Source organism: Pinus tabuliformis, chromosome 1_2 (assembly GCF_031772625.1).
Source record: "Pinus tabuliformis cultivar Carrire ecotype Pingquan chromosome 1_2, CPIR1, whole genome shotgun sequence".
In the NCBI taxonomy this organism is placed as follows: domain Eukaryota; kingdom Viridiplantae; phylum Streptophyta; class Pinopsida; order Pinales; family Pinaceae; genus Pinus; species Pinus tabuliformis.
Window position 1 is genome coordinate 1,298,704,378 of NC_142298.1, and position 20,251 is coordinate 1,298,724,628.

Below are 20,251 nucleotides of genomic sequence, written 5' to 3' on the forward strand. Positions count from 1 at the left end.
TATGATTGGCAAAAATGATAAGTACAAAAAACCAAAAATGTCACATGTGTCTACAAAAGTGACTAGCCAATCACTGGTGGTGCTCTCTATACGAGACCACTGCCCGCGCTACCCTACACAAGAACCTCCTGAAAGGTCCTGGGACTGCGACCACATAGCGCTGAAGTCGGATAGGAATGTCATCTATAGTGGTCTCTGGTATACCCGCCGTCAGACGCTCTAGATCCTGTTCCAGCTCGGCTAAGGTCTCTGCGGCCACATCCTGTGGGGCTGGTGCTGGTGCAGCTGGTACTCTTCTCTCAAAAGCCCGGAGATTGGCCGGACGCCGTGGACCTACATCTGCATTTTGAAAATTTGTCACTGTCAATTTTGAGACGATATATAAAAAAAACAAAAAATAGATAATTTAAAAAAAATTGTGAAAAATGAAGTACCTCTGTCGTCCCATTGTTCTCCCTGTGGAAGAACCATGTCTGGATCATTCCGAAAATCCATTCCGACATAAGGAAAATCCTGAATCGCAAAGACCTGGTTCTCCAACCAGTGAAAGTAACCATCAGGAAATCGAACAACCCCCGCTCCCTCATCAGGATGCCGGGCCATTACCGAAACCCATCGCGTCAACTTAGGCTCCCGAGGAGGCCCAACTGGAACTGTAAGATGCTGGGGGATCAGCATTGGAACTCTCTCTAGGGCAAAGCTCACAACTAAAGGCCCATATCCAAAGGTCTTCAGTTGTCCGTTCTTTGCCCTGGTTAGTTGGCCCTTCATATTGGCCAACATAGCATCGCACCAGTTGAAAATGGTGCCTCGGAAGCAATCTATAGCCATCCGCATTTGGGACCCGGTGGCATTGTGCAAAGCGGCCGCACCGCAAAGTCTGGTAACTGTAAAGGCAATTACCATAAGTTCAGGTCGGGATATGTATTTGATTTCTATCCCCTTCTCCTGGTTTTGATTGTTGCACCACTCTAGCCGGAGGCTAGCAAGGGATTGGCCACCTGGCCTAGTCCCGGAGAGAGTCAGTTGCTCGCCCCTATTAGGCAAACCAGTGAGAAAATATATGTCAGAGGGCTCTATCTCGAGCTGGTGCCCTCCGATGTAGAAGCATTGTTCCTGGATGTTCCACCTTTCAACCAGCCACTCTAAGAATGGCACCTGGGCCCTCATGCCAGGTATGGCCCAGTACTTGTAGAGACCGCATGCCTTCAAAGCATCAATGGAGGGTTGATGATTTATTGCGGCCAAATCAACGTCCTCGTGTTCTCTTTCGCGCCAATCAAGCATGGTGTGCACCCTGCACATCATAAAACATCTGTTAGAGTCCATAAATTTTTAAAATTTTGGTCTATTTTGGAGAAATAAGGGTTTCAAAATGTGTTTTGCGCGGTACGCACCCTGGCTTTTAGGGACAGAGCGTATGTACGCAGCTGCCCTTAAGGCCGGGTGCGTACGCCCGATATTTTCCCCATTGAGAAAATATCGGGGTACGCAGGTCAGCAGTGCATGACCTGCGTACCCCAAAGGGCGCATCTTGAAACCCCAAGGCCTCCAAAAAATCAAATAAAAACCTAAAAATGAATTCTAAACGGATGGAAATTAAGAGAAGGATGTTGTAGAATACCTGGTGAAACGGCGTTCGATTCTGACGGTCGGATTCTCCGCAAAGTCCACGGGAAGTTTCTTGTCAAAAGCCCTTTTCTCTCCCTCAACAGTAAAATGGTAAAAATGACATGGTAAAAAGTCTTTTTATAGGTTTTTTGGATGAATGAATGCTAAGTTTGTTTATTTTCTACCATGAAAAGATATTTTTCAATGTATTTTTGCCCATCTTAAACAGGTATGAGTAATGTGTTGTTTTTGTGCAGGACAAAGGGACTTTAGGGTAAAATCATCATTTTTTACGAACCAAGACATCAGAGTCATCTTTTAAGCCCTTTTCTGACTCCTAAAACATGAAAAGATTGCCGAGCGTTTCTTTTACACTTGTTAAAACGGAATTAAAATACGGTCCTCTTATAGCCCTTTTCTGACCGTAAAAACACGAAAAGATTGCCGGGTTTTTGTCGTTTCAAACTCGATATTGGAAATAAAATGACGTGTCCTTGATCGCTTTTTACTTTTCAGGTCAACGGCACTAAACATGAAAGTACTCCTTGGTCACAAGATCAAGCGGTTCTCTCAGGTATTATTTTATACTTTTTCGGGCTTGGGAGACACAAATTTACGAAAAAGTTCACTATGGAGTCTTCTTTAGTTTTTTCAGACTCTCTAAAAATGAAAAACGCCGAGTTTCTCCTATACTGGACTCGTTAAAATTTCACAGTAAAGGACCTGTTCGATTACAAACAGGAACGGACCACTCCTTCTTAGGGTCCGAATGTAAACTAAGTTGGACTTATCCGAAGGATGAGCTTATAATCAAGCATATGTTATCCTCCTCAAGCTTGTAAAAAATAAAGAGGTACTTGCCAGAAATGGTGGGGGAAAAGAGAGAAGAATGAACCTATTTGTTATCCTTTGTTACAGAAGAACCTTATCACCGCTCTTGAACACGACACTTTTCATTCACCTGGGTTGGGAAATCCTTTGCCTTAAAAGTTGATCAAACCACTTTGAAAGTCTTCAACCGTTTCTGGGTATTAACTTTGGGTCAATCGTCGCCAAGCCATCTGTCATGTCGTTATGTGTTCAAGAGGTCCCTGCAAATAAACCATTCATATGCAAAATGCTTGTCATCCATTTTGACCATCCCTGAGTCAGTCCTTACAGCAACATTTCTTCAACTTGAACTATGCTTTCGTGTTGTGGGCTTGCCTGCAACGGGTCGTTTTCTATCGACATCAGCACATTATCTAGAGAGATGACTTAGAAATCATCAGTACCTTGAAGTCTGCATGCATCAATGGCAGGTTTCTCGCCTTTGACGACAGTTTACATCATTGACTTTCGATCGAAGGATTCCGTGACATGTTCGACATCAACACATTCATTCGCATCTCATGGATTGTACTGGGTACTTTGAGAACCATTAACATCACTGGTGGTTTCTCTCACACTTGTTAACAGTTTACATCATTGACTGGTAATCAAGTGGTTTCTACCATGTTCGACATCAACTCATTTATTCGCATGGATAGAATCGTACCAATTCGGGAAGTAGAAATGAAGACCCTAGATCTAGTTTCCACCATCCAGGCTGCGAGGAGTTTTGTATTCATTATATAGTAGACTAATCATAAACAGATGGCTGCGTCCATACTGTGTCTACAAAAGTCTATGATTGTGATGTACTGCAAAATCATTCTTGTATCAGAGCAGTAGTTAGATTGTTAGTTAAAGTTTTCAATCTGAGTATGGGAATGCCTACCTCAGCGATGATATCATCTTATATATGTATTTTGTGTTGAATATTTGCAGGTTCTGACCAGGTCCTCCGCAAGATACTCCTTGAAATGATAAAGTACTTCACCCTTCCTAGATCATAAAAACCCTAATCTACTACAGGCTTCGCACTTTAGGGGGCAATCTGTTACACTAAAAAATGTCACCATGACTATTTGCAGTTTGTATGGCTCCATCACCTGTCATACTATCCTCCTTGGCAAGTCTCATGCCTCTGCTTTCCATGTCAAACTCAAAGAAAGAGAGAAAAGTCATTTAAAGTCAAGTTATCTCTGGTACGCAGTTTCTCTCAGCCTTACCTGCGGGTACGCAATCCAAGTTCACAATACCTGCGTACTTGTACGCTCTGTCTGTAAAGCAATGGGTGCGTACTCTTGTAAAGGTCAATAAGCGCAAGTTTCACTCCAAAAAAGTTACTTGTGGTTATTTCTAGAGCATTCTAGAAGCTTGTTTGACGTGTATGGAGCGCCTCCAGATGGTTCATGTATCCCTATAGAAGAGGAACTTATCCCATCAAGAGGGGAGCTAACCCACCCAAAAGAGGGGCTTATCCCATTGATGGTGGACCTGATTAACTTCCTCTAGAGCACTATAAATACAGGCATTGGGCCAGAAGGAGGGGAGGTTGAAAGCTGAATATTCCTAAGGGTAGATGCTGCTGGAATTAGGACTTCCTTGTAGAAGCTTGTGAGGAGAGATTACCATCTTTACTTGTTTCCATTGGGAGGTGGGTGAGCTGATCAGAGTAAGGGAGAACTCTTGTGGACCCTGGGAGGAGCTTGCACAACACCAAGGCTCAGGTTGTAATGGTTCCTTTTGTTACATTTAATACAAATTAGTCCATTCTTCTCAACAATTTGTTATTTATGAGTTGTTTCATATACTCCTTGGTCTATATGTTAAATATGTTTTATTTTATGTGATATTCAGGTGCTATTTAATCGTTTGATTGTTGGTGAATGCAGGTTTCGAAGAGAAGGAGGAGCTCATCCGGATCAACGAAGCTGGACTACTACAATAGCGTTGGATTACAGGTAGGATCTAAACACTTGATTTCTCATATTGTAAAAGCATATTTAGGGAAGGATTGCTCTTATTTGTCTTGTTTGTCATTAGAAAGTCTTAGACTTCTAGGAAGGTCGGTTGTGTCCGCACTAAAGACTCTTTCCGCGTGACACTCGGTCTGGCTATGCATTAAATGTATCTTCTTCTTCTCATCCTCATGAGTGGCTCATTGATTCTGGAGCTTCTTATCACATGGCCAAAAACAAAGCCATGTTTTCTTCTTTAAATGATTGTAACACCAAAAATATATATGTTGGTGATGATAGATCTCTTAATGTTGTAGGGACTGGAACTGTTCATCTAGACAATGGTCAGTTTAATGATGTATTATGTGTTCCAACCTTATCCTGCAACCTTCTATCTGTATATCAGATAACTCATTCAGGTGAAGGTAAAATCGTTGAATTTTCACCTCATGATGTTGTAATCAAGGACTTAAAAGATCCTAAACAGATTTTGGCTACTGGCATTGCTGATGATTCTACAAGGTTGTATAAGTTTCACAACTTTGGGTCATCAAATCTTCCCTCAGTATTTGTTGCTCATAACGATGAAGTGAGCAAACTTTGGCATGAGCGATTTGGTCACTTAAACTATCGCTCCCTTCAGCATCTATGTAAAGAAAATATGGTGACAGGTCTTCCTATGGTATCTTGCAGAGATGGTGTTTGTTCCGGATGTGTACTCGGAAAACATCATCGGGACAGTTTTGAAAAACGTGCCTCTTGGCACGCCTCAGCCCCTTTACAGCTTGTGCATAGTGATTTATGTGGTCCACTTCCAGTTGTGTCATTCTCTGGTTGCAAGTATTTCTTAACTTTCATTGATGATTTCTCCAGACGCACTTGGGTATACTTCTTAAAACTCAAGAGTGAAGTATTTAACACTTTTTTGGCCTTCAAGGCCTTTGTTGAAAAACAATCTGGACATCAAATTCTTAAGTTAAGATCTGATAATGGCGGAGAATATGTTAAAAACACATTCATCAACTATTGCACTGAGAATGGAATTCAAATGCAACATACTGTTCCATATACTCCACAACAAAATGGTGTAGCTGAAAGGAAGAATCACACCTTAAAGGAAATGGCTAATTGTATGCTACAATCTAAAGGACTTGGTCTTAGTTTTTGGGCAGAAGCAATTAACTGTGCAAATTACATAATAAATCGCACTCCTACTAAGGCTTTAAAGAATATCACTCCAGAAGAAGCATGGAGCTCAATCAAACCAGATGTAAGTCACTTTCGTGTTTTTGGAAGTGAAGCGTGGGCCCATATTCCAGATGAAAAGCATAAAGCTTTAGAACCTAAGAGTGAAAAATGTACTTTTTTTGGATATTCTGAAGATGTCAAAGGATATAGACTTATTCCATTTAAGTCCAAAAATGTTATCATTAGAAGAGATGTAAAATTTGATGAAAATATATCGGCCTGCGAGCCTAGTCCGGCGGATGTGCCACCTCTCCCTATCTCTTCTACCTTTGAAAACATTTCTTCTTCAGATGATGAAAGTGAGGATGACAATCCTCCCCCACCATCTCAGGATCCTCCTTCAGCTCCTGAGCTTCCAAAATGGGTTCGTGCTACTCGAGATGCAGCAGATGATCTTGCCGGTGATCCTACAGATCAGCGACGCACACGTTCTCAGTTCGAGAGAGCCTCTTCTTTACTGGCTCAAGCTCCAGTAAACTATGATCCTGACACCTTTGCAGAAGCTTCAGGCCATCCAGATTGGGAAGCAGCTATGAATGAAGAATATCATTCATTATTGGCAAATGATACATGGGATCTTGTTCCTTTACCAAAGGGACGAAAACTTGTTCGATGCAAATGGGTTTACAGAACCAAGTATGGACCAGATGGGAAAGTTGATAAACATAAAGCTCGTCTTGTTGCTAAGGGCTTTTCACAGGTTGAAGGCATTGACTACACTGAAACCTTCTCCCCTGTTTCCAAAATGAACTCTATCTGCCTTGTTCTTTCCCTTGCTGCCTCTTTCAAATGGGAAGTCCATCAGATGGATGTTAAATCTGACTTCTTGCATGGGGACTTGCATGAAGAAATCTATATGGAACAACCCATTGGCTTCATACAAACAGACTCCAGCCTTGTTTGTCGACTTAAGAAATCCCTTTATGGTCTCAAGCAAGCTCCTCGGGCTTGGTATGCCAAAATGGATAGCTTTCTTTTAGAATCTGGCTTTTCTAGGTGTCATTCTGACAATACTGTCTACACCAAGAGAGTGGGCAAGTCTCTTATCATCCTTGTTCTTTATGTTGATGATCTTATCCTCACTGGTAGTGATCCCAACCTTATAAACCATGTGAAGTCCAGCCTTAAAAAGAAATTTGAAATGACAGACTTAGGACACTTACACTATTTTCTCGGTCTTCAAGTCTTGCAATCCAAGGAGGGTATTTCCCTTTCCCAGTCCAAGTATGCTTGTGATATTCTTCGTCATTTTCACATGGAATACTATAAGCCAGCCCCTTCTCCCTTTCAGTCTGGAGTCAAACTTTCAGTCACTTGTACTTCTCCTGAAGTTGATGCTACCTTATACCGTCAACTTGTAAGAAAACTCTTGTATTTAACCCATACTCGTCCTGACCTTTCCTTTGTTGTTGGCCTTGTTGCTCGGTTCATGCAAAACCCCCGTGAAAGTCATTGGAAAGCAGCTAAAAGAATACTTCGTTATGTTCGAGGTACAGTTCATTTTGGGATTCATTACAGTGCCAAAGAATCTCCTCTATTGGTTGGTTTCACTGATTCCGATTGGGCTGGTGACCCTGATGATCGGAAGTCTATTGCCGGTTATGTCTTCACTCTTGGTTCAGGACCTATTACATGGGCTTGCAAGAAACAGGGTGTCATTTCTCTTTCATTAGCAGAAGCAGAGTATCGTGGTGCTGTAGAAGCTAGTAAGGAAGCCTTGTGGCTTCGTCAGATCCTGTCAGAATTTGGCTTTCAGCAGCAGCATCCGACTACACTTTGGTGTGATAATCAAAGTGCCATTCAGCTATGCAAAGATCCAGTTCAACATCAGCGCAGCAAACACATTGAACTGCACATGCACTTCATCAGAAAGCTCATTCACAACCATGTTCTTGAAGTGCAATATTGTTCAACAGATGATCAAGTTGCTGACATCTTCACAAAGGCTCTCACAGAGGCGAAGTTCACTAAACTTCGATTTATGGTTGGAGTTCAGGAAGTTGTCACTAAGGGGGGATAGGCTCTAGTGCCTCCTTCCTTCTCCTATTGTGTCATATTTGTAAATCCTTCAATCCTATCCCAAGTTGTTCTTAAGGGGGGATGTTAGGATATTCTGACACATAGGAAATAGTTAAGTACAACTTGGTCTAGTATAGAGTTAGGTATAGAGTTAGGTAAAGTGTGTTTCTTTACCGTTGTACATTTTGTAACTTACAATCCGACGGTCACGATATGTAGTGATCCGACGGTTCATTCTCTCCTCGGTATTACCGACACTTGATCCGTGGCTTGACACCCGATTGGTCCATGAATTCTATTTAAAGCGCATGGAGGGTCATTTTTAGGGTAATCCGTGCATGAGAGAAGCTTATGTAAATTTTCATTCTTTGATTAATAAATTGCCTGAAGTGGCCGCGTTGGCTCAGGCCGTGGACTGTTTCCCTCTTTGAGGGTTTTAACCACGTCAAAAATACTGGTGTATTGATCTGTGATCTGGTTGTGAGCGGTGTCCTTTTGGTGTTCTTTCTGAGGAACTTACCCTGTAAATTCCTACATCGTGTACGCCGTCTCCTTTGAAATCTCCTCAACGGAAGGATTTGGATTAGTCTTCAGTATTTCCACAACGTCCTCGCTGATCTGTTGCAGAGCCGGTGCATCTGGTGTGGAGAGGCAGCGAATCAATGAAACGCAGGACAATCAATGACTTTTAACCGATGCGCAAAGAATCAATGACACGCAGGACAGAGGCAGCGCTCAGGTATTCATGCGCAGAGAATCAATGAAAGGAGTTACGACTATTCTTAGGACTGGCTCTGATACCATGTCAGACTAGGAGTAACTCCAGACTTGGCAGAACAATTCAGAAAAACTGATTGGTATATTTCATTAGGTAGCTATTGTTTATATACATGAATGTGACTGATCAGTTCATCTTCTTGATGACTGTTCACATTCCGGGTACACCCAACCGCTGAGGATTAGGTGTCAACAAATCCCATGGTCCACGAACCATGGGTGGATCTTTTACAACCGACTTTACTTTACAAAAATAAGGCGGACAACCCTTTATGACTCATGACACCTTCGCGATCTATGACCACAAAATGCAGAGACTTTACTATTTTATTACAAAATTTAACCCAAAACTATCCTTGGGGGATCCCGTTCCCAATAGAAGCTTACCAAGAATGACTTCACCATCGTACTATCTCTTAGATCATCCATAGGCTACAAGAGAATCCTAACCGACCCACCAGATATACTTAGTAGGATGAAACACTAAGGTATAAAGGTCACCTTGCATTAACACCTACTTCCATGCTCAAAACCATGATCTTAATGAAGGTGCACTCTTCACCCATAGTAGGTCATTTAGGATTCTAGAAAACATATGTTCATACATGATGTTCTTTTTTCTAGGTAGGAGTGTAAAATGATATTCTCACCTTTGTGGATGAATGTGATTCTTTTCAAAGAAATAAAGGGGAAATAATTAAGACTCTTGAGACATTGCAACCTTTTCCTATCCCTACCAACATTTGGACTGACATATCCATGGATTTCATTGTTGGTCTTCCCAAAGCAAGAAATAAGACAATAATCATGGTAGTGGTTGATCGACTCTCCAAGTAGGCTCACTTTTGTGCTCTTCAGAAATCTTTCACATTGGCTTTGGTTTCTCAAGTCTTTATGGATCAAGTTTTTAAACTGCATGACACATCCACCTCCATTATGTCAAATAGTGACCCCACTTTCAATTGAAAATTTTGGTAAGAACTATTTACACTACAAGGCATGTCACTGAACTTAAGCACAATATATCAGCCACAGATAGATGATCAAACTAAAGTAGTCAACAAATGTTTGTAAACTTACTTATGATGTTTCACCTCTGAAAAACAACAATGGGCACGATGGCTACCTTTGGCTGGATAGTGGTACAATATATCATACCATGAAGCAACCAAAATGACTTTATATGAAGCAGTATTTGGCCAACATCCACCCTCGTTCATCTCCTACCTTTAAGGTTCGTGCAAAGTGGACACAGTGGATCAACTACTTCAAGCTCAAGCTCAAGCTCTCGCCTTGGAAGCCTTGAATGACAATTTAGCTAATGATGGCTCAAAATCATATGAAGCAAAAAGCAAACCAACATTGCTTAGAAAGAATAATTTAGGAAGAACATCAAGTTTTCCTCCTCTTACAACCTTATAAGCAATTATCTCCTCCTCTTACAACCTTATAAGCAATTATCGCTAAAAAAAAGAAAAAGAAAAAGAAACATTAGAAACTTGCACCCAAATTTTATGGTCCTATAAAATTCTTCAATGCATAGGTCGAGTGGCTTATAAATTGTTACTACGAACCAATTCCAAAATCCAAAAAACTTTCATAATTAAAATAACTCTAAGAAGAAAACTTACATCATTAAAGTAACTCGAACCAAACTTAAGTAAATCCCATTTTCATTAAATAAAATTGTTGTGACATTTAACATCACTTTCAAATTATATCGCTTTAACTACCATGCTCTCAAAAAACTATAATTTCACAACATTTCCAGATACAAAATTCTAAAATTATGTCCCTTTTCAATCATAGTATAACATAACTGAAAAGTTTTAGGAGCTGGTCCACTACAAAATTGAATCGATGATTATTAAATCAATTCACATTAACGACCTCGTTCTCACATAAATTCCACGTCCACGCTTTCACTTTCATATATGAGAACAGTGGTACCTAAGAAACTCGATCCGGCTTTCAAGAAGGTAAAGTATGGGACTCTCATTTATTCCAGAGGTACCAGGAAGGGGCACACGTCTTGAGCAGGCAAGGTCAAGCAAAGTCAAGCATTCACTTAGCTGAGTGTGCAGCCCCTTGATTTCACTTCTGTCCAATGTTGAGAGTTGGCTTTTCTGCAAGCCCTTTATATCTTGGGGAAGTGCCAGTATGCCCTGCAAACCATGAATGCAAACATGCATCGGGAGCTCTCCAGTGGACACCACTGGCATTGAGAGAGCGAAAGGAAGTCCAATCCTGCAGAATTAAAGTCAAATCAGCAATCTTAGCCTTCATGCCTTTACAGCAATTGGCATGCATTGTGAACACATCCTTCACACCTGCTCTCCTCTCACAGAACCCACCCACGTACTTGGTATCCAGAAAAAACATCTTCAACCCTATTTCAGACAACTGCTTCCCTGACTTTATCTTGTTTAGCACATCCTGATCGTGCAATTTGGGGTACAATCTCCTAGACTCATACCACCATCCATAAAACCTAATACTTCTCTTATTGGAGCGAACGAAGTTGAAACCCCCATTGGCAGCATTTGATAAGACGTGTGGATTGCCCTTGTAATGATCGCAGGCAATTTGAAAATCAGCTTTTTCATCAAACAATTGGAACGGATTCCGAAACCACAGTATGTCCGCGTCCTGTTCAGTGAATCGACATACAGTAGAATCAAATTAATCATTGCATCGTAAACTATTGAAATTTCTAACTGAAATTCGTAGCTCAGATTTGTATTTCAACCCTTGAATGCGGCCTCGATCAGGGTTTTAATTACTTGTCCGATTAGATTTTCTATCAGTATTTCTATATTTATTGTCTCAGAACTATGAAATTGAAGTATACTTACAGAAAAAACAAAACTGTAACCTAACTCCAACACATGTTTCAGAAAGAAAATTCTAGCCCACATCATGTCCAAGTATCCTTGGCTCATAAAAACCTTTTCCCTTGAAAGATCAGATCCTTCCTTCACCAAAATATAGCAGTGTGGATGAATCTGTTGGCAACGCTTGAATGCCTCTTGGTCCACTGCAACGAGGAGGAGATGATTCAGCAAATGTTGTGTCCCTTCACCCATTCGAAAGCTCTGAAGGTACAAATCTAATATACTGTTTTCTTCTGCCCAAGCTGCGTTTATTGTTGTGATTATCACAGTCTTGTTGGACATTGAAGCCTTTTTCAGAGCACTCTCTAAATCAGTGACAATTGCAGACGAACTCAACTCTGCCTCCTGCAAGAGATTGCTACTTAATTCAATATTGATAGCCATTGAAATCTATTTGATCAATCTCATAACCAATATATACAGATATTATTGTATGAGTTTCAGAAAATCAGACGCACGAAAATTTATTATAATTGAGAAAACCCTACTTACAAGTCTGGCCGAGGTGTAGAAACCCCTTGTGCCATCGCTCTGTCCAATAGGGGAATTAAAATGTGAGAGTGCGATCACTATTGTGAATATGCAAACGCATAATATAATCGCATATTTACAGATCGTTGTTGCCTGAATGGTCTGAAATTTGTTTCCGAGAAACTGGTTCACCATTGTTGGATCAACAAGATATTTTCCTTTTTCTTTGGCAGTCTAATGGCGCTCAGACCGAAATTCCTCGACTCGACAATACACAACAAATATTTTTAAACAATTGAAGAAAAGTTGTATAATTATATGTCAAAACTGGAATGATCGATTCCTCTGAGGAAGATGGCGGTGAGCCTGAGATAGTCAAGAAAGCAGGCCAGCGAGCCGATTTCTCAGAAGGTTCCTTGGGCAGTGCTTTTCAGTCTGAGTGATAGCAGTTTTTGGTTCATCTGTAGCCATTCCGACAATATTATGTTGAGAAAGTAACAGGTAACAGAACAAATATTGTGAATCCAAAAATGTCATCTGTCTCTCAACAGAAGAAACCCATAACAATCGTATTTCTGGTGAAGAACAGTCAGTTTTGTGTCTGCACGAGCTTTGCATGATGACAATCAAATTTGGGAAGAGAGGAGTAGTACTATTACTATTAATAGAGTACATACCGATATTGTTTTTGCCCTGAATTTGTCGCCGAGGGGATTTGCGTTGAGCCATAAATTTAGAGTCTTCGTTATATTTCGATAGCCATTAAATTGTCGTGGAGAGAAATGATTTCAGGTGTCCCCATTGAAACTCCAATTATGGCGATTATGGTGGCGGCGTGATGAAAAAGCTACCTTGAAAGTTAAATTAATACAATTATATAAGGGTAAGTAATTTTTGGGAAAAAGGAATTTTACTTTTTAAGAATAAATTGATATGTACGAGTGTGGCTTGTGATTACGGTTCAAAGCCCTAAGTGGGGATTACGTAAATATGTTTAATATGTCCTATACCAAGAATATTAAATAAAAATCATTTAATAAAAAATTCATTTATGAAAAAGTAGATTATCCTGCCCGGTTTTGCACAAAAGTTAATTATGGGAGCTCAAAACTTTTTTAAACTTAAATATTATAATATATAAATTGAAATCAATTTAATAAAATCATGATATATAAAATTGATTTGAGTTTAAGTTTAGTTACTTGATTTTTTTTTTCTAATATAACTAGGTTGATCTGGGATGTTTTAAGGATAATTTAATCCTTTTAAAAGTTGTTTTTATTTTCAAGATTTTTTATTATGTGGTTTGAATGTTAGATTTAGTGGGACTAAATCTTACTCAAACTAACTAGTTTATACTTTATGGATTTTTAAATTAAAAGAAATAGGGTTGGGCTTTGATCCACTTATGTGTGTACAAGTAATTTAGATGATATTTTATATGGATGTGAAGTTTGGGGTTGTATTATCTCTAGAGTTATGGAAGAAGATAGAACATATTAAGAAATACTCTCTATCTTATTATACTTATTGCAATACGTTTTTCACCAATTAAGAACATGATTATGACCAATATCTTATGTATAAGAAGATTAAACAACATGGAAGTTTTCCTAAAATAGCAATTGCTTCTAACTCTAGCTCAAATGCCTATTCCAAATGGAGATCTGACAATGCCCAATCTTAGTGAGACGATTGGGGAATAAAAGTGGAGATAATTTTGTAAAATAAGGATGATATTAAAAATATTATTACATCAAAATTTAAGAAGAAATTGTGGGGCAATAGAGAATTGGAGGGAAAAGGAAAACTAAGATATTATAAGGAGGTAATCAACCCCACTTAAAAATATATCTCTATCTTAATTAATATTAAGAAGAATAAAACCTTGTTAAGATAAAAACAAATCCTCATGAGCTTCATGTGAAATTGGGCATTGGTCAATTGCCAAAACCCCATGGGATGAAAGAGTATGTGCAATGAAACAATCTCTCACATTTGCAACACTAAAAGGGTTATAGATGAAATTCACTTTCTCATTGATTGTCCATTTTGAGACTCAAATTTAATCTAATTTTCAAAATATTTATCACACTACCAAATTTGTTAACCTTTTTAACTCAACAAAACTATGATTATCTTAGAACATAAAATGGTAAAGAATTTCAAGTAATTTCCTATCTTTCTAAGATCCAGTAAACCATATCTATCTTAGTCAATATTAATTATTATTATAATTTTATTATAATTCAAATTTAATACATAGCAAAATAACATTTTATTTATAATTTCCTTATTATAATTCAATTATATTGAATAAAATGGGAGCGATAGAGGAGAGAGTGATGGTGTCGAGCACAAAGTTTCCATTTGGCAAAGTTGTTGCAGACAATCCAAAGTTTTTGTTGGCCTACGAGAGATTCAAAGAGGGAGTCAACCGATATGCTGGATAGTCGCGGAGATATATCAAGCCAAAAGGACAATATAGACTCAATCGGGAGTATTTTTTGCTATGGGAAAGATTGTAAGAGCTTAACCATAAGGTTTTTGACATCAGGCAGTTTCTTTCTGCAAGGATTGGGCTATGCAATGGGTTTTTCAAGATTTTGGCCATTTATGTCCATGCTTTCTCCCACCTTAGTTGTAGATTGGATTTACTCTTTTCCATATATGACTCTCCAAGACGTAGATTTGCCTCCTATCAAGCTAGATATGGTTTTTCTCCTTCTATTTCGTGATGCCCTATTTTGATCTATCCTTCTGCAGGTAGATCCATGCCGCTAGGATATTTTAAATGAAGATCAAAGCTTTTTTTGGCCTGATTGAAGGTTGGATCCTTTTGCATCAAACTTGTGGAGGTGGTATTGGTGATATGTTTCATGATCTATGATTATTCCCATTCATCAGCTGCTAGATTTGTCACTTTGAATCATATCTGGAGGAGAGACAATTAGAGGGGAGCATACCATGCCCACATCTAGTTCCTAAGGAGTTTTTCCAGGTTTTTATCAAAATCTTTAGTGGGAAATCGATCCTGCTAGGAGAACGAATCTTATATAAGATCTAAAGCAGTGTGTGCAAAACACATAAGGTATTCCAACATCCTTATAAAGCCTCTTTTTTGAAGGAAAGTTGTTGTCGGATGACATGTAGCTAGAAGATTATGGAATTCAAAGGAACTCAATTGTTATCCTAAACTTAAGATTGCAAGGTAGAACCCCATGAGCAAGCATTCCAACTGGATCTTCTTCTACTGACAAGGGCCCAGTTTCATTTAAGGATGCATTGAGAAGGAAAATAGCCACATTAGAAGAAAAAAATCCCCAAATTTGATAATGCTAGGTCCTTACTTTGTTGAAAAGATAAAGAAAGCTCCATATCTAATAATAAAATTGTCGGAGGTGAGTGGTGTTTTCTCTATGCTACAGGAAAAAGTTATCATATGCCGATTTGATGGATTCTTGTCCAAATCTAAAGATCTCCATCAATGGATCTACCTCAACTAGATAAAAAATTATGATATTTACCTATGTGCGAAGGGATTTTTTGTGGTACAGTTTGACAATCAAACAAACTTGGATTTTTTCATTAATGAAGAACCATTGTTTTGGGGAATAGTGGGCCTCTTTGTAACTCTGTGGTATCCCAGTTTCGATGCCAATACATTGGAGGTACAAAAATTCCAGTATGGGTAAGGTTACATAATCTCCCTTTTCCTTTCTGGCACCACAAGTCCTAGAAGGCATTGGAAATTCACTAGGGTGATTTCTAAATGTGGATCGAGAAAGAATGGAGAAAGGTATCCTTATATTTTCCTGCATATGTGTGGAGATAGACTTAAGTAAAGGCCTTCTAGATTGTGTCCATCTTACTCATGAGGATTTTAAGTGGACCCAATGGTTAGACTTCGAAAATACTACTTTCATGTGTTAGATCTGCCATGAGACAGGGCACTTGCGAACTACATGTGCACAAGCGAAGAAAAGAACAAAAAAAAGACCTCAAAATCCAGAAGGATGGCAATTTCCTGAACCACACTCTTTTGACGATGAAGATGAAGAAATGGATGAGAGAGAACAACAATGAGAGGCACAAATTCAACAATATCCCTAAATGAAGGAGGGAGAAGAGAAACAGAAGGACCCAACCACATACAGGGGAACCCAATGAATTAGCAGCGATCTAGACTCCTAGAAATTAGCACGAGGGAAAGAGAAATAATTAAGTTTCAGGTGGATTAAAGAGAACACATGTTTATGAAAATTCAGACTTTGACAAGGAAGCACCAACAAATTTAGAAGAATAAGAGTTGATAATCGTTATGGTTACTCCATCTTCTGGGGTATGGAAAAAAGTTAAAAAAAAAAAGAAAAAAGAAAAAACCACTTCATCTAGGTAACTATTATTTTTTGGTATTTTGACTACCATGAATGCTTCTAACACATAGAAATAATCTTTAAAAACAATACTTGAATGCATTTTTACATATACTTATATAATTTTTTAATTTTTTATAATAAAAAATTAAGATTTTTACTTAAAAACAATAATTTAAATTATATTATTTAAATACATTACTAAAATGTACTATTCACTTTAAATCATTAAAAAAACATTAATTAAAATTTAAAATTTATTGAGCTCTCATTTCTTATGTCATGAGATTCTAATAACTTTTAAAAAGTTTGCAATATGATTGGGCACCTCCCAGTTATGTATAATAGCCAAATCCACGACAATAATCCTACCCCCTTCTTATGACTACTCATTTGATGTAGATGTTATGAGACGTAAGCACCACAAAATAATGCTATTGGTTAGCGTGATGAGAATCAGGTACATTTTATATTTTTAGCTTTAAAATTCTTAAAAACTCTTAAATTTTTTAAAAAGTCCAGTTAAATTTTTAATTAAAAAAAGTGATGGTTAATTATAACTATAAATAAAATCGATAATATTATAATTAAAAAGATATCGAAAAAACAAAATAAGTTTAAAAAATATTTGAAAATTTTTAACTTTATTATTTCTTTATTATTTCTCTATTTTGCAAAGTGGTCAAGGTTTAAAGTTTGTAGTAGTTAGGAGAAGACACCAAAAAAATCTAGTCTTGTTAAGAGTTGGTATGGCTTGGATCAAATGTATCCATTAAGTATTTTTCAGAACTTAGATATCCCTATATCATGATTTATTGATGGTCGTTATTATCATATGAATCATTAATTCTTGTGAGTGTGAGTGTATAAAATCTTTGTGATGCAAGTGTATTGTTCTACAGTGCGAGTGTATTTTTCTACAATGTGAGTGTATTGAACTTGTATGATGCAAGTGCATTTTTGTGTGGTGTGAGTGTATTGAATCCCTGTGCTACGAGTGTGTCGAATCTTTGTGGTGCAAGTGTGTATCAATTTATGCAAGAGCAATGAATATATGTAGTGTAAGTGTATATTTAATATCTATAGTGTGAGTGTAGTGAATCCCTATGGTGTAATTGTATTTGATGCCTCATTATGCAAGTGTATTGAATCCTTGCAGTGCGAGTGTACTAAATCCCTGCAGTGTGAGTGTATTGAATCTATGTAGTGTGATTGTATTGAATCCCCGTGGCATGAATATATTGAATCTATATGGTGTGAGTGTATTGTTTTGTAGTGTGAGTGTATCGAATCCTAGTCGTGAAAATGTATTGAATCTCTATGATGAGAGTGCATTGAATCATTGTGGTGCAAGTGTGTATCAATATGTGCAAGTGCAATGAATCTTTGTAGCGTGAATATGTATTAAATCTTTGCAGTGTGAGTGTATCAAACCCCAACAATGTGAGTGTACCAAATTTCTTATTATGTGAGTGTATTGAATCCCTCTGGTGGAAGTGTATTGAATCCCTATGGTGTGGGTGTATTGAATCTATACAATATAACTCTCTTGTTATGTAGTGAAAGTGTATTGAATCCAAGTGGTGGGAGTGTATTAAATCTTTGCAGTGTGAGTGCATTAAACCCTTGTGATGTGAGCATATTAAATGTCTGTAGTGTGATGTATTGATCTATATTGTGTAGTTCTCTACAGTGTGGGTACCTCTTTTCGACATAGTGGAACAGATTGATATGTTTATGGTGTGCAATGTAGTGTGAGGTATCTTTCTTCATGCACCGCTTTGTTTTTGTTCAATTTCCCGAACTCTATGCAATATAATCCCAATCAACATACTTTGTAGCAATATATACTAAGCCACTCATTATCTCGATTGATCTCTATATTCTCGAGTCTATGACAATTTTGAACCTTACCTCGATGATATCAAGTATATTTTTTTTATTCAATGGCCTATCACCCAAAAGCCAAGGGAATAAGTTCCTTTATCTACTTTATTCCTTCCTCCTTTTTTTTAATTATGAATATTTCACCATGTATGTCGAAACCTCAACCTAGTAAGAGGAAATGAAGAAAAGTTACCCTAGAAATTCTTTATGACCATTTCAATTTAGTAGAAAAAAGGAGATAAGAAAGAGAAATAGACCATAAAATAGAATTAGTTACAATGCTTGAAAACAAATTCAAATTCTTAAAAAATGAAATATTAGGGTTCAAGAATGAGCTTAAAATAATGAAAGATAGGATACAAGAAATGGAAAAGTAGAAAGAATCAATAATTAAAGAAAATTTCACCTTGACATATGTGATTAGCGAGTTAAAAGAAAAACTAGATAACAATATGGCCCTAAGTAGTATGGATAGTAATTAGACATCAAACCCATTAAAGAGGAAATAAGCAAGCTAATTGAGATAGATAACAAGTGCAACAAAAGATCCTTGAATCTCTTAATTGTTGATATAAAAGAGAAGAAATATGAGGACACGTTAAAAATAGTAAGAGACAAGCTAAAAAATAAGTCACAAATTGAAACAAATTATCTCATAGAAGCAAGAAGGTTGGGAAAGATAGGCGAGCATAAAGATAGACTCATCCATGTTAGGGTAAGTTGTAGTAACCTTGAATTTGGAATACTCAATAAATATACAAGCCTTAAAGGGACAAGAATAATTATAAATGAGGACCACATCCTAGGGAAAAAAAGAAGAAGACAAAATTAATTAAGGAAGGAGGCTCAAAAGGAAAAGGAAGCTAGAGAGGAAGGTAAATGGGAAATCATTAGAAATAGGAAATCTATTCTTAGGGATAGAGACCAAAATGAGAGAAATAAATAGGAATTTGGAACAGTTAAATCTTCTTCTGGAATTATTGTAGCTTTCTGTGGCATAATGGTCCTATGTTAAGCTGGATCCCAAGTGAAATTGATCTTATTTTTTAGTCAAAAATTGGGATAATAATGAGTCTAATGTCCCTCACGTAGATGTATTCATTTTGTGTTTAGACTGGAACAAGAAATCCTCTTGTAGAGGGATTGGAGGAATAACCTATTATATAAAATAGAGTGTCTCTCCTCACACTTGGGTTCATAAGATTGACCCCTTGAATTGGTATATTATGATCTAAATATCTAACATTAGCACTAAGAGGATTTATATCGCAATTTGTTATTTTGAACCTATCCACTCTACCTTTTAAAATAAAAAATTATAGCTAAGAATTTTCCTTATAATACCTTAGTATAGGATATTCATAATCTAAGGAATGAAGGTAATATCCTCTTTTTAGGAGACATTAATGCTAGAATTGTACCTAACCAAGCTATTCCTCTTAGTAATGATTCAAACCCCAATCCTCTTTGGTTACATGAGGACTTTGATCTAGTTAGTAGATTCAAATGAAACACTAGTTAGTAGAGTCAAAAGTAGTTGTTTCTTTCTAGCCATTTGAATCATCGGTCTTTCTATTTGACTTGCTGCCATGATTTGGTTATTCATCTTGTCCTAATGATGAACCACACTTTCTGGTTTGAAACACATCAACAAATGAATTTTGATGTGATTATTGCCGAAAACATGTCTCAAAAACCTCATCAAGAATTTATTTGATATCAAGTTCATCAAATTATGTATTTCTCAAGACCTTATCATTTGTAATGGCATAATCGAGTGGAAAAACTACAACCAAATAAATTGTATTCATGGGCTTGGAAATAGTGTAATGGATTATGTGATATTTGATATCCCTATTTCCAACCAAATTATTAAGTTTGACCTCCTAAATTACCACGAGTCTGACTCTAATCATAGACCTCTAACCTTAACTCTACACTTTTTCATGTAAAACAAGTACATGCATGAGAATTGTGAGATTTAAAGACATTGCTTTTTAACTAGAGTGTTATACATTAATTAATGGAGAAATGAAGCATACACAATATTGCGGAAACAAAAATACAGAAACACATAAAATAAGAGAGACACAAATATACATGGTTCACCCAATTCGGGCTATGTCCACAGAGAAACAACCAA

The 20,251-nt window shown here is 37.5% G+C and overlaps 1 pseudogene; it reads right to left on the reverse strand.

Annotated features, from left to right (window-relative positions):
• Positions 1-10,574: 10,574 nt before the first annotated feature.
• Positions 10,575-14,385, reverse strand: LOC149210992 (uncharacterized protein At4g15970 pseudogene; annotated as a pseudogene).
• Between the last annotated feature and the right edge of the window lie 5,866 nt (positions 14,386-20,251).